At 45.3% G+C, this 27,361-nt stretch overlaps 1 protein-coding gene across 3 annotated transcripts in view; it reads left to right on the top strand.

The window, feature by feature from the left end:
• Positions 1-27,361, top strand: part of ZBTB16 (zinc finger and BTB domain containing 16) — a 195,784-nt gene that overhangs the window by 47,820 nt on the left and 120,603 nt on the right. The window lies entirely within an intron of this gene.

Below are 27,361 nucleotides of genomic sequence, written 5' to 3' on the forward strand. Positions count from 1 at the left end.
GAGGAGATGCATAATATGTGTCTGATTCTATAATATGTTGGTAAAAATGACCTTGGTGATGAATAATTTTCAAAGAGGAACAAAGCTGGGCTGAGAAGAGTGGAGCTTGGATTGGAGATGATGTGCAGTCTACATTTTTTGCTTTCTGTTTTATCTGAGGAGAGAGATTTTCAAATTAATTTGGAGTGAACAGAAAATACAGTGGAAATTTGGGACTTTTTTTTTTTTTTAAAGCCTGTGTTCCTTATAGTGGGATCCCATTTTCACCTCCTCTCCTCCCACCTTTATTATGATTATTATTATCATTATTATTATTAGTTTGTACTTAGGAAGCATTGTAAAAGACGCTGGGAGGGTTTGAATGCTGCTTATGAGAGGAAAGGATGAGGAGACCATACGGCTTTATCATTCATTAATTCCTGGGTTCATTCATTGAGCTATTTAAACTTCTGTGTGTAAGACGGCAGCCCCAGATGGTCTTTTGGTGCCTGCATTAGCTCTGAGACCCCAGGCCCGGACAAAAGAGGGTGCACAGAGCAGCTGAGTGTGCAGAATGTTTCCAGCCGTTAGAAAGCTGCTCCCGAGTCTTTCAACTCAGGAGCTGGAACACCTATCATCTCCAGCATCTAGAGAATCCCTTTTCAGGTCTTTTTCCTTTTCTAAAAAGCTCAGTGCGAATCTGTGAGCCAGCTTCTATTACTGCAGCAGTAGTCACAGTATCTGATTTTTAGAGTGAAATTGATGGCCATGGGCTTATTTGCAGGTCTCCTTAGTAATTGCTCTCTGTCTTCTTGTTCTGGAAGGAGTTCTGTTAACACTGGTGAAAACTTTGAGCTCATCTCCCTTCTTCCCCCTCCACATTCCCCTTCCCTGCTCAACTCTCTAAAAGACCTGCAGCTATTAAGAAATTTCCAGTCTGGGCTGATGAGGCTAGATGGGGGTGGCTGCCTGGGTTGAACACCTACCGTCTGCCCGCCTCTGAATGCGGCGATGGTACACACAGCCCCATTCAGTCCCTGCAACAGGCCTCTGGCATCCTGGCATTACAGATGAGAAACTTCAGCTTTACAGAGAAGTTCAAAGAGGTTAGATGTTCAGCTCATGCTTTTAAGGTCGGTAGCTGGAAATCAAATGCAGGTTTTCCCGATTGCTTGGCCTGAGCTCTTAATGCCTTCTTGGATTTTCTTTGTGGCTATTGGGACAGGCTGGCCTCAGTGTTGATGGGCAGGTAAGGGTACCCAGCCGGTCCTAGCTTCACTAAATTGCCGCTCTGCCTACCTCCTGCGTGTGCTTCCCTAGTGGGGCTGTCCCACTTTTGGAGTGGGGACGGGGCTGATTTGTGTCCTAATCCATAACAGGCCTAATGGAGCTGAGACCTGGCACTGCAGGAGCGGAGGCTTTGGGGGCAGTCAGGTGGAAGAAGGAGAGGAGCATGGGGCATGCCCCATCCTCCAGATGTCTGTTCTTCTAGTGGACTTCACTTTGGCCTTTCAGTAGCTCTCCATCTGAATGTGGCAGTTGTCTCAGGAATTTTGTCCTAGCACTATCTGACTTCATTGCTCTTATAGAAAATGCTGGTTCCCCAGAAATAATAGCTGGTCTGTGGTGAGTGAGGTTGGGTCATTGTGCCTTGAGGTGTGACATCTTCTTTGGCTTAGTCAGGTCTTTGGCTTGACTACAAATGTCTGCGCCTTTTCCTCACATCTCAGATTCTTGCAGCCAGGCTCTGTCCACCATGCCCTGTTGCTCCTTACTGTTGGAGAGACCTGGAGGTTGGTGGAGTTCTCCAAGGCTGGAGTTGGGGAACACAGTGAGGCCGAGATCTTTTGCATAGTTCCTTCCATTGCCCCGATCAGGAATGTGTTCCCGCAGGATGGGTTATGGCCTGGAAGTGAGCCTAATGTAAACATCCTTGCGGAGGCCATCCTCTTAATCAAATAGAAATGGTTTGAGGGATGAGCAACTTGGGGGTGGGGGAGATAGGAAAGGAAGAGTTGGGGGAGGGGAGAGATTTAGGGATTGAACTCAGAGAGAGCTGTCTGGGGGCCATCCTTCCAGCAGTCCTGACAGAAAACTGGCTTCATGGAGTTGGTGCGGTGCAAACTGGAATGATTCTCTTAGGGAACTTGGTTCTCTCAGACAGTGTGGTATGTTGAGGGAAAGGAAGGAAATCATGGTTTGGCTGAACAGCTGGGCAGAGCAGCAAGGGAAACTGAAGTATGTTAGAAGAGCAGGACCGGAGGATAGAGCAGACGGGGGCCACAGGAGGACTTCTGGAAGGAGCCCACAATTCAACTCCTTTGAAGGCCTTCAACATCTATTTAACGTTGTAACATTTTGAAATTCTATTTTGAGGGGACTAGACTCTCAGAGAAGGGGCGTGAAGAATGTGGGGGACTTAGGTGCAAATGTGTGTGCTGGGGGGCGGTATTTAGGGCTCTTGGTGGAGCCCCTCATGTCATGGAGAAGCGAACCCTTTCCACTGTGCCCCCACCCCCTTTTCCTAGCCCTATGAAGGGCTCAGACTTTCTTGGAGATGTGGAGCATTTCAGCCAGACCCTACGGCCAAAGATCAGTCACAGAGCAGTCTTCTGTGGCAACCTGTGCACAGTCCCCCAAGGCAGCAATCTGGGGTCACCAGGGAAGTTACTGTTACTAATCTGACCTGGGAAGTTTTCTTTTTCATAGGGAATCTAGAAATACTCCAGGGAAAGCCACGGCCAAGCCTTTGCCCAGCCAGTAAACTTTTAGGGCTTTTGTGTGAGGTTGGTTTAGAAGAATTTGCCGATGCCAAGGCTGCTTTGTTGGTTTCACTGATGCAGATTTAAAGAAGGAGGGCCAGTGAGACCTCGGGAACAGGAAGGCAGAGGAAACCTTTCTATTCTGATGTCTTCAAGTCTTGGTGCTTGAATGTGCCAAGGAGAGTGAGGATGTAAATAATTTAGTTTGCCTTCAGGATGCAGGATCTAATCTAAACATGATTAAGCTGATTTGATTTTATAGATTGGAATTTATAAGTGATAGAAACTGATGAGGTTAATGTGAAATATTTACTTAATAAAAAGCTTCATTACCTGATGCTGAAGGGTAGAGGGAAAAAATATTCTTGGCAACATGTTTAATCTTTTGGAAATGAAGTTGGGTTAAAGTTTTCTTGGTAAAAACTGAATTCTGTGATCTTGTTTTTACGCATGCTGTGCTTAAATATTAACACCAATTGAGCAAATTGCCTTTTAACTGCCTTTATTTGCTTTCATTAACAGTATAATTTAAAAGCTCAAGAATTTGCATGGAACCTGTTGTGCATGTTGGGGGAAAAACTATTCATAAATTAATTAATCGTGAGAACATTATCTTTAAGGAAGGTCACAAAACATGAGCATGATTTCCGAAAAGCAGTGACATGTTTTTGCCGTTTCTTGGGGACGTGATGTACTTTTGGCTTAGAGATCTGTGCCGCGCGCGCGTGTGTGTGTGCGTGTGTGTGTGTGTGTGTGTGTGCCCGCGCGAGAAAACTTGGCTGGATCAAGAAAAATTTTAATGACTGGGCATGTTTTAAGTTAAGTTGAGTGAACCTAATTACACTGTAGTTTCCAGAGAGCTAAAGGCAATAATACCATTGGTATTTAAGCACTAGTTTGAAAATTAAAGCCAACCTATATAATTGGCTGTGCTCCTTAAATGGTTTATCTCTTTCTTCCCTCCATTTCTGAAATTCCCCTTTTCTTTCTCTTTCACTTTTAAACCAATAGAGAGAAAGAGAGAAACTGCCTAGCGCTGCGAACCGCAAGACAGTCCTTCCAGTGGGGAACATTAACTGCATTGTCCTCTCATGAAATGACTCTAAATAATGTTAAAAGTTTCCAGTATGATTTCACTGAAATTGGTTGCTTCCTTCTGTACAGATGTTTTTGTGGTTTAGAACCTCAGCCAAGGCAAACATTATGAATGAGATGCAGAGACCACCATGTCCTATGAAGGGCTGAGAGTTCCTTTGGGAGTTATTTTACTTGTGATTCTGACACCTCTGTTTTGACAAAGCTTCATTCTTTCAGTCTCTTCTTTCCGTCTCCCTCTCCTGGTGTTATTGGTTTGTTGTGGGTGGTTTTCCTAATTAAGTTAATCTGCAACCTAGTTTTTCTGGGTCCACAGATGCCAGAATGCTGAATTTATTTATCTTGAATGTTTTTGTTGGCTACTGTTGAGACACATTCTTCCTCTTCCCCTTTTACCCCAAGTCTGTTTTAAACATTTTTTTTTTTTGAGGCTTCCAGACGCACTTCAATAAAGAAAGAATTTCTCTCTGGTGTCCATTTGTCAATTTTTTTGTGGGGGATATATATTTTAAATAATATAATAGATATGTAAAAGGTTGTAAATAAAACCCAAAGGTTATAGAGGAAAAGATGTGTAAATTTGACCACATCAAAAATTTAAAACTTTTTGCATGATTTTCTTTCGGATTTTTGCCTTTTCCTTGCACATTTGTTGGTTCTCTTTCAATATAAATCAGAAAAATGAATCTTTTATCTGTCAAATGCATGGCAAAGATTCTTCCCAGTCTATCATTTGTCCTACAGTTTTGATTATGGTTCCTTTCATCACAGAACATTTCTGTTATTTATTTAACTAAAAAATGTCACAGTGATGTCTGTAGCGTAGATTTTATAAAGCATCTGATGGTCATATTTTATAATCTAAATTTTGGAAAAGTATTTGGATAATGAGAGATGGAGAAGGTAGAGGGAGAGCAAGGGAGGGGTAGAGAGGGCACGAAGATGAGGAAGGGAGGGATGAAGAAGAGGAGAAAGACTGGTGAGAATGAATGATGTTAAAAGATTGATTTTTCTTCCTGTAAAAAAGTTGGCTGTCGTCAAAACACCCCTTCTGTCTAAGGGGAATATTGTCCTTTTGGCATGTACTTGAACCATAAAGATTTCTCTACTTGAGGAGACCTTTCCTAAGAGTTACCTGTCCAGAAGGCAGTCCTACTGTTCTCTCTCATAGCTCTACCCAGTCTTTAAGACCTAGTTGAAATGTAGGCTCCATAAAGCCATTTCTATTTTCACACAGTTCATTTTCTTTTTTTTTTTTTAAGACAGGGTCTCGCACTATCACCCAGGCTGGAGTGCAGTGGCCTGATTATATAGCTCACTGTAGCCTCGACCTTCCAGGCACAAGTGATCCTCCCTCCTCAGTTTCCCAAGTAGCTATGACTACAGGGAATGCACTACCATACCTAGGTTTTTAAATTTTTTTAAATTTTTTCTTAGAGATGGGATCTCACTGTGTTGCCCAGGCTGATCATGACCACCTGGGCGCTCAAGCCATTCTCCCGCTTAGGCCTTCTAAAATGCTGGGATTACATGCATGAGCCGCTGCACCCAGCCCACACACTTCATTTTTATTCTCAAGGTACCTGCTGCTTTCTGGCTTATGGAAGATGCATCTCTGCATGTCTAATCTTTCTTAGAGTGTCATGTGATAGCAGAGACGCTGTCTTCTGTCTCACTCGTCTTTGAATTCTATACTGTCTTTAGCAGTGTATAACAACCATTTGTAAGTACATAAGTGATTTACCAGACAGGTCAATTCTTATCCATTCTTTCCTCCTATACATTCTTCTGGGACATTCTTCAAAAGAGATATTTGGGGCCTTGAAGTCCAACACTTCGGGTATTTGGCATAAATTAGGTTGAGGAAACTGGTTGGAATTTTGGGAAGAATGAAGGGGAGAGAACCAAGGAAGAAGGAATTCCAGAGCTGGTAGCATTGATTTCAGAGTATTCTCAATCTAAAAACCCTGTAATCATGACCTATTCCCAAAGGTGAGTTCATGGCAGCTTATTCAACAGATATTTATTGAGTACCTGACAAGTGTTTTGCTTTGAGTGAGGCACTGTAGGGCAAATAGGAGTAAGTAAAGATCTTTGCCCTTCTGAAGCTGTTCTCCAGTTTGGGATTTAGAAAATTTGTTGAGGAAGAGGGCTTAAAAAATAGAGACATTCTGTAAATGACCCTTCTTTGAAATCCCTTATTCTACTTTGACTACTGCTGTCTATTCCTCTTCCTAAATGAAGCTGGTGGAGGCTTTTTCAAAATCAATTCTATGGAGGTTACTGGGGCAGATATAAGTTAGTCATCTAATCATCCAGTTAGTCCTGAACTGAAACCTGGAATTCATTCTTTTATTTTTATATTCATTTATTCAATTAGTCAACACAAAGTTGCACAATCAATATTAGCTAAATTAGCCAAGTTTAAATCCATGGTAAGGCGAAACTCCCACTTCTTTTCTATTAGAAAGCTGATTTCTTAGGGGCAGTAATGGGTGGTAGGGATAAAAACTCATCCCATGGCTGTCTTAGAACCTCCAGGTCATTCAGTAGAAATAGTGCTGTTTCTATCTCCATGATTTATTTTCGGGAAATAAGTAGAGATACTGGGGTCCAGAATAACTTGATATTCTAGTTGGCAATGATTTCTGGAGAACATGTCCCTGAGACTTCGCCCATGTTGGCCACAATGTTGGGAAGCAGTGAATGTCTGTTGAAAGACAGAATAATGGATGAAGTCGAAGTCCAAAGGTAGGAAATTTACAAGAGATGTTACTTTGGGATGACGGGGATGGGAGGGAAACCTGATTGGGGAGGGACCACAGGGCTTCAGTGTATATGAGCAGTTTGCTATCATTTGTTAGACCTTTTGAGCATCTGAAATATTTAAACAGTTTCTTGTTATTCTCCTACTTGGTTGATCTTTATCTTTGCTGCTGAGTTCCAGGCTTAGCTCAATAAAGGGAACAGGGAGATGACTGAAGGCATAGTGTTTGTAAAAAGAGTTTGTTTCAGTTCTTATCAAAAAGTTCTTTCCAGGAACAGAAAATACTTTTCATTATATGGGATGGAAATCAGGATGGAAGTAAATATGTTCTCTAGAATGTTCTAGCCCTGAGTTGATTTGCATAGAGGTCCTACAGATCATTCTATGCTATGTGTGTGTGTTTTTTTTTTGAGGCAGGGTCTCACTCTGTCACCCAGGCTAGAGTGCAGTGGTACAATCTTGGCTCACTGCAACCTCTGCCTGCCAGGCTCAAGCGATCCTCCTATGTCAGCCTTCCGAGTAGCTGGGACTGCAAGGTGTGCACCACCACGCCCAGCTAATTTTTGTATATTTTTTGTAGAGACAGGGTTTTGCCATGTTGCCTAGGCTGGTCTTGAACTCCTGAGTTCAAGTGATCCTCCCGCCTCGGCCTCCCGAAGTGCTGGGATTACAGGTGTGAGCCACTGTACCCGGCCCAGGTCGTTCCATGCTGATGGGCTACAGGGGCACAGAAATAAAAATCTCAGGGCACTCATTATTTTCTTTCTTCCTTTCTTCTTTTGTTAAGAGGGAGGTAGGAGAGGGTTGTGTAAGGATGGAATATTGCTGCAAACCTGTATACTTCTTTAATTTCTCTACCCTCGCCTGAGACACTGGAGCCTTTTACTACCATCTTTGGGAAAGACCTTCTAGAGAAAAGAACCTTTGCTTTTATAGGTGAGCAGGGACGGTGTGTGTCCTCCAGCATAGTTTAAAGTGTTTGGTCTGTTGCCTCTCCAGAGGTCAAAGGTGAGACAGACTTTATGTTGGTGTTGTTTTCCTCCCTCCTTCCTCCTTTTTTTTTTTTTTTTTAAACTCCCTTTCCTTGTTATCTGAACTTCCAAACATCAGCTTTGATGTCTATTGTTGGGACTTCAAGAGGACTCTTAGCACATCGGCAGGTGTTGGTTTTAGTGAGCAGGCGAGAGTCCCACATTCTTCCAGGGAGAGAGATGGGTCCCATCACATTCCTACCCCTAGAGCAGAAGTTCCCGCGCTGCGCCTCTTCTCTGGCCGCTTGCTGAGGACGTCTCCCAGTGGGGTACTGGGTGTACACCAGCTTTCCTTCCCGTCTTTCTGAAGCCTGTCTGAAGGGATCTGTCTTCCTTCAGAGCAGCTGAAGAGAGGTTGTCTAACAGCCACATATTAAGGTTTCATTAATCAAAGACACTTCCACTGCCCCTTTACAGAAACACAACTGCTGTGGCTGTCCTCCGCTGACAGCCCGCTAATTTATCTTTCCCAGAGGAGGGGAGGGGAGACGGACAGAGAGGCAGGCTCTGCCCCTGCCCTGCAGTAGGGATCTCCATACTGGCTCCCAGCGAGCATGCGCTCATGTGCTAACTTTAGGGGACTGTGCCCGGGGCTTCACATTTTCGTGCAGAGCCATGGGCAGCTGGCTATACCCCCTCCCCACCCTGTGCATGAAGCAGGGAATCAAAACCACTGGAAGCAATTACTGCAGATAGATAGGTTTAGGTTGTCTTTTATTTGCAAGAAAATTTTCATTTCAAGCTTCAAGGTTTTCACTCCCAGCTTCAAGGTTTGCTGAAATTGGGGGCAGAAAGCTCTAGAAGAAATAAGAATATGGGTACATGTGTTTAAGTGTGCTTAATGGACAGCCTCGGTGAAGTGAGGGGTGATGGGGACATTAATAGCTGGGGAGCCACTGACCTGAAATGGTACAGTCTTCCTGTAGTTACTGACTGATGAAATCATGACTCTATGAAATTTTAATCCTTGGGTATAGAGGCACAACTGACTTTATTACTGGACCCCAGGTGTGTGTGTCTGAAATGAGTGTTTTGAATCTAACTGCATATTTGATTACTTTCTAAAGTTTAGGCTTTGCTGAACTTCTCCTCATGCTTAGGTTGGAATCTGACCTTCTGTAACCCTCAGCTCAGAAGATAGATATTTGGGCATTTGGAAACCTCTCAGGGCCTCCTAAGTCGGTGATTGAGCATTGCGTCATTGCGTCATCGTCTTCTTTTTTTAAAGCTAGGTCCTGTCCACTGGGGAGCAGCTTTGAACTCACTTTATTCAACTCATCAAATATTTACTGAATACGTACTAGATGTGTTTGGCTCTGTTGGAGAAGTCATGGTGAGGCGTAATGCGTTCCTAGCTCTTAATTTGGGGTTAGAACTAGTACACACATGGCTGTAATGAAAGATAGAATAAAACATGTTCCCTAAGACAATTGGTAAATGCAGTGAAAGCTCCAAGCGGGGAATGATCACATCTGACTTATTTATTCAATGAGTGTTTATTGAGTCCTACTGTATACCAGACAATGGAGATACAGAAGTCCAAAAACTTGACCCTCGTCCCCAAGAATCTAATAAGCTAGTAGGGGAGGCAGACACTGAGACAAAGCAGCACTTTATAGTAGAATACGAGTGGTAATAAAATGTAGAACAAAGTGTAGAGGAAATGGAGGTGAAGCAGCAATTGACTAGGTTTTGGGAGGGGCTATAGATAAGACTTTGCTGAGAAGGTGACTTGTAAGCAAGATCTTAAAAGATGAGAGGAAGATCACTGGTTAGACCAGAGGGAAAGGCATTCCAGGTAGAGGTAACAGCACACGCAAAGGCCGGGGGAAGGAGGGAGAGAGAGCTGCAGGCCATTTGGTTTCACCAGAGCTTGAGATATATAAAGAGGTTGGTAGAGATAGTAGCTGGAGGTATGGTTGTGAGCCTATCATGAAGTCTTGCTTGTGCAGCAGAGAGAGAAGCCGACCTTTTATTCTGTAATTTGGGAGAAGGTGTTGAAAGGTTTTAATCCCGGGAGTGAAATAATAGGAATTATGACGTGGAGCACCCCGAGCACAGCATTGGGGATGGATATGTGGGAGTCAGAGGAACCACCTAGGAGCCCGTCAAGTGGTCTAGGTGAGAGAGAACAAGCAGAGGTAGGGAAGTAGCAAAGGAGGTGGAGAGGGAAGGGCACATTGTAGGGGGAAATGAACAGGTCATGTTGATTGGGGGTGAAGTTTGAGGAAGGAGTTGGTTGAGACTCCTGAGCTTTTGGCTTGGATAACTGGTGGATGGTGGGAATAGAGAAGGAGTTCTGGGTGGAAAACCAAAGTCTCTGTTTTGGACATGGAGTTTGAGGAGGCCTTGGAAAAACTATATAGAGGTAGTCTGCAATATTTGCAGTGGGTCTTGAAGGAAAGATATTTTGATAAGCAGAAGTTGTCAGTATACTAATTCATTTGCATTCACTGAGTTCTGATGATATTTTAGAATGAACAAGAATGAGAAGTATCTTAATTTCCTGGCAGAAAACAGTGTTTTTGGAGTCCCTTGAATAATGTAAAGTGTTTTCATCAAAGACCTTCATTCATGTGTGTGCTGACATCTGGAGAGCAGAGATAGATATTTTCCTTAGGTCTGGGTTTGTGAGCTATAAACTCTTCCCTTGCTCCTAATTAATCCTTTGTAGTTACTGACTGATGAAATCATGACTCTATGAAATTTTAATCCTTGGGTGTAGAGGCACAACTGACTTTATCACACGACCCCAGGTGTGTGTGTCTGAAATGAGTGTTTTGAATCTAACTGCATATTTGATTACTTTCTAAAATCCACAGGGTCTAGAGAAAACAGATTAGAGGTGTTTTTGATTTTTGTTGCTGTTGTTGAGACAGAGGCTCGCTCTGTTGCCCAGGCTGGAGTGCAGTGGTGCGATCCTGGCTCACCGCAACCTCCACCTCCTGGGTTCAAGTTATTCTCCTGCCTCAGCCTCCCAAGTAGCTGGAACTATAGGCACCTGACACTACACCCAGCAAATTTTTGTATTTTTAGTAGAGACAGGGTTTTACCATGTTGGCCAGACTGGTCTCAAACTCCTGGCCTCAAGTGATCTGCTTGCCTCACCTCCCAAAGTTCTGGGATTACAGGTGTGAGCCACCGTGCCTGGCCCAGGCTAGAGTTTTGGGAAGGATTTGTTTATTTATTTATCTGTTTATCTATTTATTTCTTGGGCAGTCTTGGAAAGGATTTATTTAATTTATTTACCTATCTATCAGTCATCATGAGTAATTCTCAAATATCTATTATGGAATCTTAGCACTTGGGGATCACACAATTTGTTATCTTTCCTGAGGACACTTAGGCCTGGGGAGATGAAGTGACTGGAACCAGGGCCTTCTGCTTCATATTGCATTTCTACTCTCACCCCTAGGAGAACAGGTAAAAGATAATTTGTGTTGAGCGAGGGGTTATGAAGAGACAAATGTTTTTAATAAAAGGAGGGTTGCGTCTCTGTGATGAGACAGAGTGTTCTGGCTTTCATGGTTTTCCCTGTCTGAAAGTAACAAGCTCTAGATTACAACAGTGAGGAATGGAGGATGCACAGATGGCTCAGACAGTGACTTGGAGTTCAGGTTGACGTTTCAGGTTGACTTTTGTTACAAAGAATTTAGAGGGGGCCAGGTGCGGTGGCTCACACCTGTAATCCCAGCACTTTGGGAGGCTGAGGCAGGCGGATCACTTGAGGTCAGGAGTTTGGGACCAGCCTGGTCAACATGGTGAAACCATGTCTCTACTAAAAGTACAAAAAATTAGCTGGATGTGGTGGTGGGTGCCTTAGTCCCAGATATCCGAGAGGCTGAGGCAGGAGAATCGCTTGAACCTGAGAGGCGGAGGTTGCAGTGAGCCGAAACCACACCACTCCGCTCCAGCCCAGGTGAGAGAGTGAGACTCTGTCTCAAAAAAAAAAAAAAAAAAGAATTTAGGGGGCGTTGTTAGGGGGTACTGTATACGAGTTTGTGTGTGTGTGCGCGCGTGTGTGTGTGTTTGTGTCTGTGTGTGTGTGCACATGTGTGTACAGGTTCACTCTCTACCACTGCTTTCCCCTTTGCTGACCTGGACTGGCCTGCTGGATTTCCCACCAGGAGCTCTCCAATGCAGTGCCCACTGCTGTTCTCAATGAGGCCCAGCACTGTCCTGGTGAAACTGGAAAGAGAAAGTGTGACAGGTGCTGTGTTTTTTGTATGGGGGTTGTAGGATCAGAGAAGTTTAGAGTTGGTGGGGCACTCAAGGATGGATAGAAAACTTCTGTTTGGGTCTCTGCAGTGATGGAGCAATGTGGATTTTGACAACCAGAGTAGCAGCTGCCATCTCATAAGCACCTGTATCGTGTCAGTCTCTGTGTTAGGTTCTTTAAAAGACAGAGTTTTGTTAATCCTCACAATTTTGCGGTATTGTTAAATCAGAGTACAGATGATAAATGGAAGCTTGGACTGGTTAAGTGCTTTTCTTGGTGTCACACAGCTAGGAAGCGGTGGAGCGAGGATCTTGACTAATACTGCAGCTTTTCCCACTTCCATGGCACGCTGCCTCCTTCTAGCATTCAGGGAGGAAAGCTCTCACCGCTGGGAGTTGTTCACTCTAGAGTGAGCACCTTTCTTAGAGAAGGGATTTCTTGGAGAAAGATTGCAGAGTCTTCTCTAATCATTACAAGAAGGACAGAGTCCTAGTGGACACAGCTGGAGGGTCTTGTATGGAGGCAGTGGAATGAGCCAGGTGGCCTCTTGGAGCTTTTTCAGGAGGGAAATCTGTAAGGGAGAGGAGATGGGACTCTACCTTCGATCACTTGGAAGGTGGTTGGCTGAGGCCAGAGAGTATCTTTCCATACCTTCCCAGGAGCCACCCCAAACTCCTCAGGCCTTTGTTTCTGAGGTTCTCTCAGAACCACTCCAGGCAGAGCCAACAACACATCCTGATGTTATGGGATGAATGGGGACACGGGGCAGGGCAGCAGGCTGGAAGCAAGTGAGGTTAAAGACCACCTTGGCGAGTTTTCCCTTCCACCTGACTTCCCCTGGCTCCCCCTGGCTTTGTTCATCTTGAACTCCCTTCACCTCTTCTGCGGTTTCATCCCTTTCCTTCAGTCCACCCTGGATCTCATCCTTTAAAGCCGAATCCTCTTTCCTGAAGAGGAAAGAAGGAAATCCTGACTCCTTAGATCACTGTCCTGTGAGATGAAAGTTGCTCTTCTAATTTGTCCCATTTTCTTCAACCCTTCTTCCCCTCTGTCCCTTCTCCACATTCACCACTGGCAACCACTGAGTCTGAGACCCTCCCGCACACTTTCTCTGCATGTCTTCGGATGCTGTATTTACTTAAGCTGAACACAGGGTCTAAAGGGTGGCAGTGTCACATTAGGGCCCATCGAGGGAGCAGAGGGCCTTTGTCAGAATCTGCAGGTTGTGGGGATGGTGACTGGCCTGGAGTCGGGGTGAAGCAATGGGAACTGTAGAAGAAAGGGGAAGGAGGGCAGGGCAGCGTGGATGCTGGACCTGTCTCCTCTTCAGCCTTTTGGACTCTGCCTTCCCTCTCCTGGGAAGCCATACAGCCTTGGCCGCTTCAAGAGGGTGCCTCCTTGGGCAGCACCTACTCTGGAGTCAGTCTGCATAGTTAAATGGTTGGAAAAAAGACTGGAGAGCCAATCAGGGATGCTCACTTGCATTTCGTGTGAATCCTGCCTGACCCATGTTTAGAGACACCATAGAATTGTACAGAACCTTAGGTATCAAACTGGGTTTTTCAGATCCCACTTTCCTGGTGAGACTATTCTTCTGTTGATGTGCTAGGAAATGTTTAATCCAGGTGAGAAACACCAGATTGGTAGTGTTTGCGATTTCTGTGGTGTAAATACTCCCACCATGGCTAATTCCAAGCTGCTGGTGTGGTCACTGAAGGCGGAGTTGAGAAAAGGTGTACACAGTGGTGTGAGCCAGCTCCAGGGCACTGTGGCTTCTGAACGCAAGTGTGGAAGCGCTAGGAGTCCTAGTTGCTAGGCTCTAGAGTGGAAGTTGAATCCTTGGTGGGGCTGCTGGTAAGGTGGGAAGGTCATTTTCTCACCAAATCAAAACACAAAACCCTGGCTGTGTTGTCTTTCTTATTCTCATGCCTGGTTCTTGATTGTGGCTAGCACCATGGCTATTTCAGGATCCCACTCATACTGCTGCCGTTGGTTGAATGCTTACATCCATTATCTCATTTAGTCATGACAGTAATCCCATGACATAGGGACTGGTATTATCTCCATTTTGCAGGTGAGGAAACTGAGGCACAGAGTGGGTCAGTAATTTGCACAGGGTTCTACAGCCTTTGAGTGGTAGAACTGGAATTTGAAATCATGACTGTCTGATCCCAGATCCCAAATCCTTGCCCAGTATATTATACTCGCAGTTTTGTAGCTTTTCACAGACATCTCCAAATTCTGAGTCTACTCTCAATGCAGGGTCTTCTAGCATAACCTTTGTTCCTGTTGGCAACACTTCATTTTGGACTGTCAAGATGCATTTCCTGAGAAGTGAGATGTCATGACCCTGTGTTTGGTAAGTTTGGCTGCAAGGTACTGGCTGTCCTCTAAGACACTTCCTGAGTCCCAAGTCCACAGATTTTACTGAGGACTGAAATGGCTGCATTCTTCATAGACACTGAGTTTGCCTGTTCCAAAAATGGTGATTTCTATAGCAACCATTTATTCTAGCAGATGTGTGCCTGGTATGGTTGGCAGAGAGGGTGGGACCAAAAATGGAAACGGCCTTTTATTCTTCACTTCCTGAATGCACGCCCTGTATGTGAGGCATATAGGAGGAAAAACATGGCATCCTTAGAATCTGTAATAGATCTATGGCTCAGGAAAGAAATACGTGTTGCTTCAGACTGCTTTTTATCTGGAGCTTGAGTTGGGCTGTGTTTGGTTTGTGGCATGTTCTTTGGCAGATGTACCTGTTGGTTTCAATTCAGTGGATGTTTGTCATTTGGTCTCTGCAGAATATGCACATTTACTGTGGGGGTAGGTGGCTAATAAACAGAGAGAAGACACTGGCTTGGCTCTTAAAGATCACGACGTCTATGTAAATGTGTATTACATAGGGCTTTTTTTGGTGGAAAGTAAAATAACCAATTTATGCCAGCCTAAGTTAAACAAGAGGATTTAATATCATAATAAAGGAGGGTTTTATGGAGCCCAGGGACAGGAGCATGGCCCCATCTTTGAAAGGCAAGTGAGCGGAACTAAGAATGAACTGTTAGAAACTTAGGTGGAATTCTCTCTCTCTTTCTCATGCTTGTTTAGTCTTTGCACGTATTTCCATTTTCACCTCTCTGCAGACCACAGAGTCGAAAAATGACCACCCCAGGACTCCCAGGCTTACATGTGACCAGGCTTGATTCAGCTTTCCCTGTGTGTATCCCAAATTCTAGAAAGAGACACAGTCTGTCTGATGCAGCTTGGATAGTTATCCACTCTTGGCCAAGCACTCACCAAAGGCTTTGTGGTGAGTGTTATTTATCTAAGTCTGCTCAGGCTATCATAACAAGATACTACAGACTGGGTGGCTCAAACAACAGAAATTTATTTCTCACAGTTCTGGAGGCTGGAAAATCCAAGATTAAAGTGGTAGCAGATTTGGTGTCTGGGGAGGGCTCTTTTTCTGGCTTGTTGATGGCCTCCTTCTCGCCGAGTACTCCCAGGGTGGAGAAAGAGACAGTGAGCTGGTGTCTCTTCTTAGAAGGACACTATTCTGTCAGATCAGAGACTCACCCTTAGGACCGCATTTAACCTTAATTACTTCCTTACGGGTTCTGTCTCCAAATAACAGTCACATTCGAGATTAGCGCTTCAACATATTAATTGTAGAGGGGCACAATTCAGTCCATAGTAGTCATGTAGGATAACATGGCTGCTGGGATCCGCTCTTGGGCCTTGGGAATAGAATGGGTCTCATTGGCTCCCCCAGAAGGAGACCAGTGCAGATGAAAAGGCTGAATACCCTGCCAAGACAATGTCCTGTGCCAGATTAGAATCTAAACCTCATTGTAGAACTCAGACACATTGCACTTGGGGTGAATAGTCCTGCTGTGCGTGTGTGTATCCATATACGAGATGTGTGCATATATACACATATGTACAGGCATATATATACACATATGTATGTATGCACATGTCTGTGTGTGTGTGTGTGTGTATGTAATTAGAGAGGACTTTCTGGAAAAGGAATGTTTGAGGGTGGCCTTGGGTTCCTGTTGGCTGTGAACACACTACTAATGAGCTGCCCTGTGTGTCAGTTTACACATGGTATTTGAAATTGAGTCTAAATTCCCATTTCTTGTACTTTCTGAGGAACAGTCAAGAAAGAGCCAGATTTACAGTTTGCCAGTCTCCTAGCTCTATGTTCCAAAGGAATTAAGTCACTCTTCTTGACAATGGCCTTAAAATAGGGTTTTAATAAAATGAAAAGAGGAGCAGTGGAGCCACCCACCCCTGTCACCTGTGGCTAAATGGATATACGGGCACCAGGCTGCTACGGGAGCCTTTTGTGGCGTCACCTCCAGTGCCAGTGGGATACGTGCCGCAACAGAGACCAGATGATGAATATATTTTTAAACTTGGAACCCATGAACCACTTATTATTTCTGAATTAGGAATCAAAACATATGAATAATTTCAACAGGGTTTCAGCAGATGTATTCTGCTTTTAAGGTCACTCTGCTTTGCGGAGATGGTCGGGGGTAATGGGGAGTGAGGTCCAGCCTGATTCTCTTTGTGACTCTTAGGACATCTGTGTCATGTTTGCTCAATTTAGCAGTCACCGTAAGTGTGATGCGAGGCCCTCATTGTGGGGTCAGGGTAACTCATGGAAGCAAACAGCCTTCTTTATTTTTTAATACATCACTGTCACCTGCGCTTATGCCAGGGGTTATTAGAAGAAGAGGGGCTCTGGGTGGCCATGTGTTCATGGCTATGATGACTGAAAAGGCCACAGCATGCAACAGAGTCCTCAGATTTACCCCCAAATGCTTCTCCCACCCTCTATTCTCTCTTAGCGTCTCTCCCTGAACCTCTTTCCCCAACCCCCTACCAAACAAGGTCCGGAATTGAGGTGTTCTGGAATTCCAGCCTTGCTAAGCTCTGGGATTAAGGCCAGTCATTTGGAAAGGGGATGGGGGAAGAGGCAAAAAAACAAAAAACAAAAAACAAAAACAAAACAAAAAAAACCAACCGAACATTAACCCTTTGGGTCCATAGCACTGAGAAGACCTCACCATTTCGGCCACTGGCAAATCAGCATCTCTTGGCCATATCCCCGAAACCTGAGCTTCATGTACCAGAAGGAGACAGTTAAGCCAAGTCAGGCTGATGAAAATCTCTCCGTTCTAATGACTGTGCAGGGTACACCTGTTCCAGCCTCTCACTTGCTCTCATTGTCAGTTGGACGCAGGTATTGAATGACCACTGAGTGTGGAGTGCAGCACAAGGGTGCTGTGGAGGAGGAGAGTTCATGAGCAAGAAGAGAGAAGCAGTCTCTTGACCTCAGGAAGCTTGCACTGTGTTTGGGGAGGCATGGTCATGCTCACTCTCTTGCTCTCCCAGCACAAAGGGAGTGGGCTAAAGGGTGGGAGGGAGGCAGATAGTTACTGGCCTGACCCTCTTCTTGGGGTTAGCCACAGATCCCAGATCCTTTACCTTCCTCATCTGCCTGTTTTCCTTTATAGTTCTATTGGAGTTAAAAAAAAAAATGACAGCAGTGTCAGTAACACACACTCATTTTAACAAGAGAGGCGGTACAAAGATATCTATAAAGAATTAACAGTATTCCTTATTTGCTCTCCATTTCAGCTCTCCTCTAGGGAAATGAATGTGCTTTATTTTTATGAAATAATTTCAAGCTTACAGAAAAGTTTCAAGAATAATACAGAGAGCACCCATATCACCTTACCCATTTGGAGTTTACTGATTTTTAATAGTTTGCCCCACTGGTTTCCTTCCTGATCTATGTAACCATAGAGCAGCCTTTCGAGGTAGGAGACAGGTGGTATTATCTTTTTGTGTGTTAGAGGTGAGAAAGCTGTGGCCCATGGAGTTGAGGAGTGTGCCCAAGGTTATCTAACTATCCGACAACAGGTTTCCCACACAAATTCCCCATGATGTCATTCTTGTTTTCATTTTTGTCTTTCCTTGTAGGACTTTTTTTTTTTTTTTTTCATCGAGCCTGCGGAAGGGGCCTGTTTTGCCTTCACAGGGAGGAGATGGTTGCAGGAAAGTAGGAGGTGAAAGGTGTCCTCCAAGTCTCCTCCCCCAGATCAATCAGACCTCCTGGCCTCCTTTGGTTTTTGCTCTAGGGCAGAAGCGGTGCTGGCTGGAGGGGGTCCAGGTGCTGTTTGTTGCAGGAGCGCCATCTTGCTTTAGACCTTTTTCGTTTCAGACAGCTAGAGGAGGTCTTTTACGGTCCTACTTGACCCCCATAAAGGAAATTCACTCCACAATACGCATCTGTTTTCACATGAAGAGGCAACAGAGGGAACAAAAGGAGCAAAGCAGCCTTCTCATGAAGAGGTGAAAATATCACTGCCTTTTGGAGCCAGATCTGGGTTTGCACGCTCCAACTCTTGGAGTGATGTGTCCTTATTTGTAAAAGGAGAGTTCTGGAGTACATTGGGAAGCAAGTCGTCCATCATATCCACAGCCTCCTGCTCCTGTTAAATGTGTCCTCCTAGATGGAAAGGTTGGAACAAGCTGTGCCCCATAGGTTCTGCCATTTTTAGGATCTTTCTGGCACTGAGCCTTTTGCTTCTGTGATCTCTCATTGGAATCCATTTCTTTTGCCCAGGCGTGGATAATGCTTTTGTCTAATGCCAGCTCTGCCCCATCTGGTCTTAAAACGAGGTGAATCTGCTGCTCTGTATTGAAATATGTGATCTAGAAGGAGCCATAAAATAGGAACCTTAATAACTCTTTCTCTCTGTTTCATTATCCATGCAGTTTTCCTGGCAGCTGTCCATTCTGGCCTCATTCCCACCTCTGGGACATGTCAAGTTATTGAGGTGGTACTGGTGTGGGTGACTATAGATCTGGGCCAGCCTGTTCAACTGGGTCTTCTGGGGTTGGTCCTGGGTAGAGCTGGGTGGATGTAGTCTAAGAGAAGGTAGTGAGGCCCTTCACATCCATTTTAAGGAAGCTGAGTATTGTTGTTGAGAGTGGCCCTGGCATTGTCTTCATCAAGAATGGGGTTAGGGATCCGGCTGCAGTGACACTGGTGAGATGAGAGGTTGAAGGGATGGTCAGACATTACTGTCTCTTGAGCGAGGTTCTGAAAGTCTGTTCCTTGGAGACTTTCACAAACTGGAGGGAGACCCTGTGTGTCCTTGGCTGAAACTAGAGGCCCAGGTCACACGACCTTGGGAGAGAAGCCACTCATGGCCTGAGGACCCAGTGAGCTCCTTGACCTACGAGGGGCCATCCTGATTTCTCCACTTCCCAGTCAACTCTAGAATGGAGTCTCTGCCTGACGAAATTGTGGTTATTTTGAAATCAGCTTGTCATGTTCCTTGATTGTTTTGGGTGTAATAGTCTCTTCTCTGCAGCAGGTTGTAAGCATCTTGAAGGCCAGGACCTTGTCCTTTCTTCTTCCATTGGAGCAGAGGTTAGGGAATGCTGAACTCTGGACCCAGCCTTGGGCCCCAGGGTTAGCACTCCCTGGCTCTTGCAGTTCCCCCTTGCCCCCCAACTCCACTATTCCCCTGGATCACAGAGCTTGGTGACAGCAGTGTAGCCCCTTCATCTCAGCATGATGGTGGGAGGGGGTCGTATGCATTTTCAAAGCCTTTCCTGTGTGATGTGCTCTCCTGGTGCAGCTTCTCTCATGAGAATCCCCATCCTAGACGTCTCTTCTCTTCCACTGCAGATCAAGGGTTCTTAAAGTGACCTGCTGAGCCACGTGCGTTGGACTCCCATGGTGTGCATATGAAAATTCCTCAGCCCACACGATGGGCCAGAATCAGAATTCCTGGAGTGGGAGCAGAACTCTGTATTAAATAAGCCCCCTCAGATAATTCCAATGTACACTAAAGTTAGAGAACCACTGTAATGGTCTGATGTCCCTCACACTCCCCACCCCAGTACACACACACACATGCATGCACACACACATACACACTCTGTTAAATGGCTGCTTCTGTTGTTGCTAAGAATACTTTGCTTTTCAGGTGCTTGTGGATGGGTAGGAGGCAGTGCCTGATTTTGAGCTCTTGACTAGGAATTGTGTCAATAGTTAGAGGAGGGAAGGATCAGAAAAGGGACCTCAGAATGGGGTTACTTAGGGGCTGGGGAGTCAGAAGAACTCAGAAAGGGGCCTACTGCATTGCTGGTGAAGCCTGAATCTTCCATCCACTGTTAGCACATGGCTGTGCAGACTCTGATTCCCATCTGATGCCGTATGTGCTTCCTCCACAGTCCTGGAGAGGAGCTTTGGGTTATGTGATTAGCCTTTTGCCCTGGACAGCACAGCTAAGCTCAGCACATGTCTTGGGGTGGAGCTGCAGAATCTTGGTGCCGTCTCCTCCTTGGAAGGCTAGAGTCTTGGCACTGAGAGTAAGGAAGTCCTTCCTCCATCCCCAGCCTCCTGACTGCATTGCTAGTGACTCACAGCAAGTTAAGAAAGATTCAGTGGGAAGGGTATAGGGCTGGGAGTTGTCTGGATCTAAGCCTTTCTTGCTCAGTTTTGATAGACTTTGGAAAATCTCTGTCTCTCTGGGAACTCAGTCCCGTCTGGTCCCTGGCTTTAGTACAGTGTGTCCACCATTGCAGCCATGGGCGAGAAGCCACTAGAGCTATGTCTCTTCCTTAGGAGAGCCTAGGGGGGGATCCCAAGGTGTTGGTGGTTTGGAAGGGCAATGACCCTGCATGACCAGGATCCATTTGCCCAGGCACCTGCCCTATGCCAGCCTGAACACCCGGGAGCACCTCCTGGATACGACAGCCACCCACTACTTCTGCATGGCCGTGGCCACATGGGCACGGTGGGGTGAAGTGAAGAGCTCAGACAGTCTGGGGTTTGAATCTGAGCTCCAGCACTTCTAGCTGTAGGATCTTAGGCAAATTGCTTAAACATCTGACCTTTAGTTTTTTCACCTGCGAAATGGCGGGTAAAAACTGCAACTAGCTCCTAGGGTGTGTTATGGGATGCAGTGAGGTGAAGCCAATAAAACCCTTATTAGCACCTGGCACACAGTAAGCACTTCATGAGGGTTAGCTGTGCTTGTTGTTCCTGGGTGTGTTTGGAGGAGACTTGTAATCTTGTAAAGTGAAGTTCAGGTCCTCAGAGACAAGTGGTGTCTGGCTGTGGCTTCTGGCCATTGAAGGCCTGGGTGGTTTAGAAGGGTTTTAAGTTAGTGCCTTCCCTAGAGGTGGGCACACGTCTGTCACCTGCCCCTGATGTGCTGTTTATCCTGCCAAGCCCTGGGGCACAGAAGCAGCCCAGAGGAGGCTACTGCAAACACCAGGGAGAAATAGAGTCTCCAAGACCCCAAATAGAGTTTGCAGGACCTCTTGAGCTCTGGAGCAAGAAGGAAAGGGACAGAGACAGGCCCCAGTGTCAGTGGCGGGTTGGGAGGGAGCAGAGCACAGCTCCCCATGTGCATTCAGGTGCCCAGAATCTGTTTGGCCACTTTCATCTGGGTCTGCATGGGTGGGGGCGTGTGGTAGCCCAGAACCCACTTGGCACCAGGTACAATTTTGTCTTCAGCTCCAGTGGCTACTTTTCTCTCCTTTGCTTCACTTTGAAAATAGTCAGCAAAATCCTTATTTCCATAAGCATTTTTCTGGCTGTAAAAAGCTGAATCCCAAACCTGTTATTATAGCTGTTCATGCTATTTTAATCTGCTCTGTTTAGAGGTGAGAGGGTAGCAGTGACTCTGCAATTACTGAGTACATTTGATCCGTGGCGCAGCCACCGGAGCCGGCAGAGAACCCTTGGAGTAGGATGGTGTCGTGTGTGGCAAATCACTTTCAAATTTACTAAAAATATGCCCCTTTGCAGCCATGCAGATATCATAATTTTCCTCCCCAAGGCTTGTTGAAATGCCCATTTGCTTCCTGCCTTACGCAGGCTCCCAGCACGCGCCCCTTGGCCCACCTGCCTGTTCCCTTTCATTCTTTGTCTTGGCCAGATTCTGTCTGGTCTCTCTTGCCCTCCGCCCCTTTTTCTTCTTCCTCCCTCTTCATTTCCTGCTCAGAAATATTTCATATTCTACTGACTGGCATGCTTGTGAAACCATTTTCCATTTGCCATGGTCAGAAGAAAAATAGTTAGCATTTTAAATCTACCAACTATTTCACATTTAAACAAGCTGGCAAGCCGCAATGACGCTGCGCCTCCTACATACAGTAATTGTTGCATCCCTAGGCTCCCTTTTCTATCTCTGTTCCTATTTCATTCATTTTTCTATTTGCAGCCAGCACAGAATATGGGCTTCTCCCCCCTCCTTCTCTCCTGCGGCCCGCTTTCTATCCAGTGACCTTGGCTTCTCTGAGTGCCGCACTGTAAATGAAATGTGGCATTGCCACATGTATCTTGATAAAATATATCAGTGGATGAATTGATTTTCATATTGATCTCCTTGGACGAGCAAGGTGTGTGTGGAAATCAAGTGTCTCTTAATGATAGTCCTAGAGAGAGACAGGATGCCTAGGGAGGAGCAGGCTTTGTTTTTCTTTCACTTACGAAAAGTTTCTGCTTGTTAGCTTGGGAGGGAGGCCTGTTTGCTTTGAAGGCACACTCTCTTTCTGGGGGTAAACAGCAAATGTCCCAAGGGTGTGTCCTGATCCCTGAGAAGACTGCATCATCCAGGTGACCGCCTAGAGCGTTAGGGAATGTATCCCTCTGGACTCTGCCAGCTGCATTGTCTTTGGAGAGCGCTGAAAAACTCTCAAGGCATGTTGGAGGCCCTTGTGCACCCTGCAGGGTGGAGGGTCTTGGTTGGAGAGTGGCCTTCTCCCTGGCCACTTCCACTTTCATATTTCAGGTTGGTTGAGACATGGCACTTGTGAATCTAGGATTGATGCTGTGCCCCAAGGGCATGACTGTGTATAATTCATAAGTGTCAGCATCGATGGCTGGCTGTGTATTGGCATGTGTGCTTGCGAGCACACGCATCTACAAATATGTATGAGCTTTGTATATGGGTTGGCTATGAATGTGGGTAGGCAGCAGTCCCTAGGCTTGCAGTGGCTTTTATTAGCGAGCTCTGGACAACCAAAAAGACAGCATCCAGTGAGGTGATCAAAACTTCATTTCATCTCCTCTGCAGTTGCTTTCCCAATTCACTCTCCCAACTGCTCCTAAATAAAATAGATGCTTTCAGCTGAGAGTTGAGTTTCTTTATGAGGCTAAGTAAGCGTGGCTTAAGGTGATACCGTGCATGTGTGTGTATGCTCATGTAAAGAAAATGAAACAGTTAACTGGAATATTCAGGATAGAGCGATGATAATTCATTACATTTTCTGGCTAACTGAGGCTTAACTGGAAAATCCTTTTAGTTCAAGCGCTGCTGAAATGCTTTGCAAAACAGAGTAGGATATTTTCCTGCTTTTGTAAGTAGAAGGTAGTGAGGTAATTGCATCCTTTGATGTTTCATGATCTTGCAGCACACGAGGGCCGGTATTTTGGTTATCATTTGTGATTGCACAGTGGCATACAGGAGATGGAGAACTAGCTTGGATTCATGTTTACCCTTTGATGGTGGTTCTCAATGGGGGACAATTTCATCCTCCAGGGCACATTTGGCAGTGCCTGAGACATGTTTGCTTGTCACAACCTAAGAGGTTGTTTACTGATGTGTAGTGGGTAGAGGCTGGGGCTGTTTCTGAATTTCCTATCGTGAACAGGACAGTCTCCTTCTCCTGCTCCCCCACCCCACTACAAAGAATTATTTGGTCCAAAATGCCAATAGTGCTGAGGCTGAGAAACCCTTTCAAAATTTTTGTCCCAAAATTTTTACTAAATTCTTGCATATAAAATCTTTTGTTTTCTCTGTTTTTTTCTTTTTAAGGGTCAGGTGCTGGAAACGTTCTGAATAATTGAAACTTCGAATTCATTGACGTTTATTGTTCCACAGAACAAATAGGGAAGCCTGCCAGTTTGCAGATAGGCAGGCCTGTCCCCAGATGGCCCTCCAGTGAATGCCCAAATTCATTCAGTTATTTAGGGCCATTAAAAACCATGAGGGCCACACTAGCTTTAAGTTGAGCTAGGCAGAATAAACAATCCGAGAGGGGGGACATAGCTCCCCCCCTTTTTTTCATTGCAGTTCAAACTAAAATGCTCGGAGGCTTCCGGTAGCACTTTCTAATGATGCAAGGTTTATTCTGCTTACCGCGGGTCAGAGACAATCTGACGATGGCAGACTTAGAAATGCTTTCAGAATATATAAACATGTTCATTGGTTTGAATGGCTCTAAGTGAGTCTTCGGCAGAATCTGTCTGGTTTTGGTATGATGTATGCATCTTGGGGAAAATGGGGAGATTTTGCATGCTCTGTATCTTTGACTTTCTTTGAGAAAATACTTGGGAGTCAATGAGTTCACATACCAAAAAAGCCTTATGCAGAATCTAACTGGGTGTGTGTGAAAGGGGGAGCGGGGGAAGTTAGGAAGACTGAAGGACCTCCTTTATGACAGTAAACAAAAATCTTTTAAACTTAATTTCAAATGAAACTTTAATGTCAAATGTTCTGGAACTGTCACACATCATTTTGTTAACCTATACCTATTAGGTATAGGTATAGGTATAGGTCTAGAATGCTGTACAAGACTGGTTAAATGAAGTCTGTGTGTGTCTGGTGAATGCATATGAGTAGTTAGAGATACACCATTCAATACTTGATTTATTTGTGCAGGTTACCTATCATGGTAACCTCTGGCAGGGGCTCATTATTTCATATAAACTAAAAAGGAAAAAACTATGCCTGCAAGACTGATTGATTTTCTAAATCACTCACAAAGGGCAGCCATGCAGCCCAAACACACTTCATCTCTGAAGTTTTATTTTAGCCTTTTGCCTTACAATGTCTGTCAGTAGGGACAATGGCAGCACCAGAGGCCTGGGGGTAGAGTCAGAGGGATGAAGTTCCGCTGCCCTCTAGCTGTGTGACCTTGGACAAGTTGCTTACCCTCCCTGAGCCTCCATCCTGCCCCCTCGTAAGCTTGTTTTCAGGCTAAAGGGATGGGAAAGCCCTCTGTAAATTGCCAAGAGCTGAGTAAATATCAAGTGCTCTGGATATTGTTCCATTGTTAAGCAACGGCAATACCATTTATAAACCAGGTTTTGAGTCCATCTCGAGCGTTGTTCGTGAGAGGGGCTGGAGCCTCCCGGCAGGCACTCCTTTAAGAACTGTTATCACGGATTACTCCATCTGCTGCTTGCTAGCCAAAATGCTAAATGGAGTTGTGGGGGTACCTGGGGTCTTTCTTGTTACAGTATAGACTCTGAGGGGGTCTAGATGTGTCTCCCCTCCTTTCTCTGAGATAGAAGTGAATTTATAGCCTGGTGTAAGTACATTCAGAAGGTTCCTATAAAACTCTGTTATTACTGCAGTACAAAGTTAGAAATGCTTGAGGTTTCGGCTTCTTGGCTCTTCCATGCGGCAATGAATATTTTATGGGAAAGGAAATACTTAGTGTCTGACTCTTTTTATAGTGCAGCTACTCACAGGGCTGGTAACCTTCCAAATCTCGCCAAAATCAAAATTGCTGCCTGTCCATCTCTCTACTCCCTTCTTCACAAAATTGAGTGGTGTCCTGCCTTGCTGAGGTGTCCAGATTCTCTTGGTGGACGGGTCCACTTACAAAATATGGGGGGTGCAGTTTTCAATCCTAGTGAATGCCCTAAACCAGAGGCGTTGGCTCCTCCCAAGCCTTGCCCCACCTCCTGGCACCTTGTGGTGCTGGTCAGCCCCAGCAGGGCCTGCTGGCAGAGTGCCCACTGGATCTTCCATTGAAGGTCTCCATCTGCCTTTTCTGCCATGCCCCTTTCCTGCGTGCCCACTAGCCGCTGAGTGGAGGTGGCCCAACCTCTCCAAAGTTCACTCTGATCTTGGAATTCAAAAAGCAACAGGTGAGTTTGAGGTCCAACAGGCCCCTGAGGGGCTTTTAAATTTTAAGGCTTGAGCTTCGGCTGAAGCCCTGGCACAGAGCAGTCATCGGGCTGGTAAGATTTCCCTCTCAGGTCCTCTTCCTGTGGTCCCTTTAGTGACACCACGCATAAGGCAGGAAAATGGGGCCTCAGTGGTCTTGGCCCTGGTTTACTAGATCAGGGACTTTAAGTAGAGGAAATGGGTCTCCTGGCAGGTCAGCATCCATGGAAATTGCTCCCCTGGTGGCCCAAGGGTATCGTGGCACAGGTGTTCCACTGGGTTGGCCCCATGGTCCTCAGAAACCTATTACGACTATAGCAGGACCGCAGACTAGGCTGATGGCCAGATTACAGTGTCAAAGAACACCTTTCTCAGGCAGCTATCCCTCATGGATCTCCTTAGAGGCCCCCACAGGCTAGTGAAATGTTGACATCTCCCATGGAGGTGGGCTCAGTGGCCTCGTCTTTTTACCAGTACCCAAAAAGCCCAGAGTGGAGAGCTTGGCAGGTATGAAGTGTGGCTCCTGAGACGCACGGGAGCACAGCTGGTTGTGTCTCAACACTGGATCATGACAGTTTTTCTTAGCATGGGCAGGGCTGTGAAAAATGCTTAACATAATCTGAATGTGGGCTCCACACTTAATTTAGTAGGACTCTGCGAGCTCACCAGCATCATTGCATTTGCCTTCTGCTCTGCCCCTGGTGTTTGTCTTGGCGCCAAAGTAGGTAAAGGGAAAAAATGATTTGCAAACCTCTGGCAGCTTTGGTTTGATCTCCCAACTCTGGTTGCATTACTGCCAAACAGAGCTGTATTTTCACATGACAGCTTTGTACTGGGCCTTTTCTTTCTTTCTTTTTTTTTTCTTTTCTACTTTTTGGTATCCAAACTTGGTGGTAGCAGAAGGCAAGGTGGGGAATAGAGAGCTTTTGGTATCACAGGCTTAGAGGCTCATTTGTCTCTTAAGATGTGAGGGTAAGGAAAGGGTTAGTTATTATTTTTGATAAATGGGAATGGGGTCAGCCAATGGCTTACTGGAGAAACTAGATATAGCCCTTTATACTTAGGACTGACCACACAGTTGAAATTAATTAGCACAGTTGAAGTAATTAGCACAGTTAAAATTTAGGGTTCCTATGACCATGAAGTTGATGGGTGGGAGATAGGTAAGGCTCGAAGAACTGAAAATCCTCAAATGTGCTAAAAGCTTCATTATTGGTCCTTATTCATATTTTAACTCATCCTCCTCATCTGTGAAGTCATTTTTTTTTAAACAATGAAAATGGATAAAAGAAGTGGAACCAGAGAGAGAAGCAAGAGAGAAAAACTTTAATTAAGTGCCTATTGTATGATAGACACTGCTGTGTTCTTTTAAATAAATACCTTTCAGATTAATTCCAAAGCTAAGATTTAGCAATTCCCTGGTTCTGGGACTATTTGGCCCTAGGATCAGATAAGCCACCAGTATTCATTGAGTCATTCAGACTCCAGAGTTGTGCCAGATCCCATGGAAGATGCAAGAATGCATATAGGCTGTAGTTCCTTCTCTTGGGGGTTGAGATCACACACCT

The sequence above is a fragment of the Gorilla gorilla genome, chromosome 9 (assembly GCF_029281585.2).
Source record: "Gorilla gorilla gorilla isolate KB3781 chromosome 9, NHGRI_mGorGor1-v2.1_pri, whole genome shotgun sequence".
In the NCBI taxonomy this organism is placed as follows: Eukaryota; Metazoa; Chordata; class Mammalia; order Primates; family Hominidae; genus Gorilla; species Gorilla gorilla.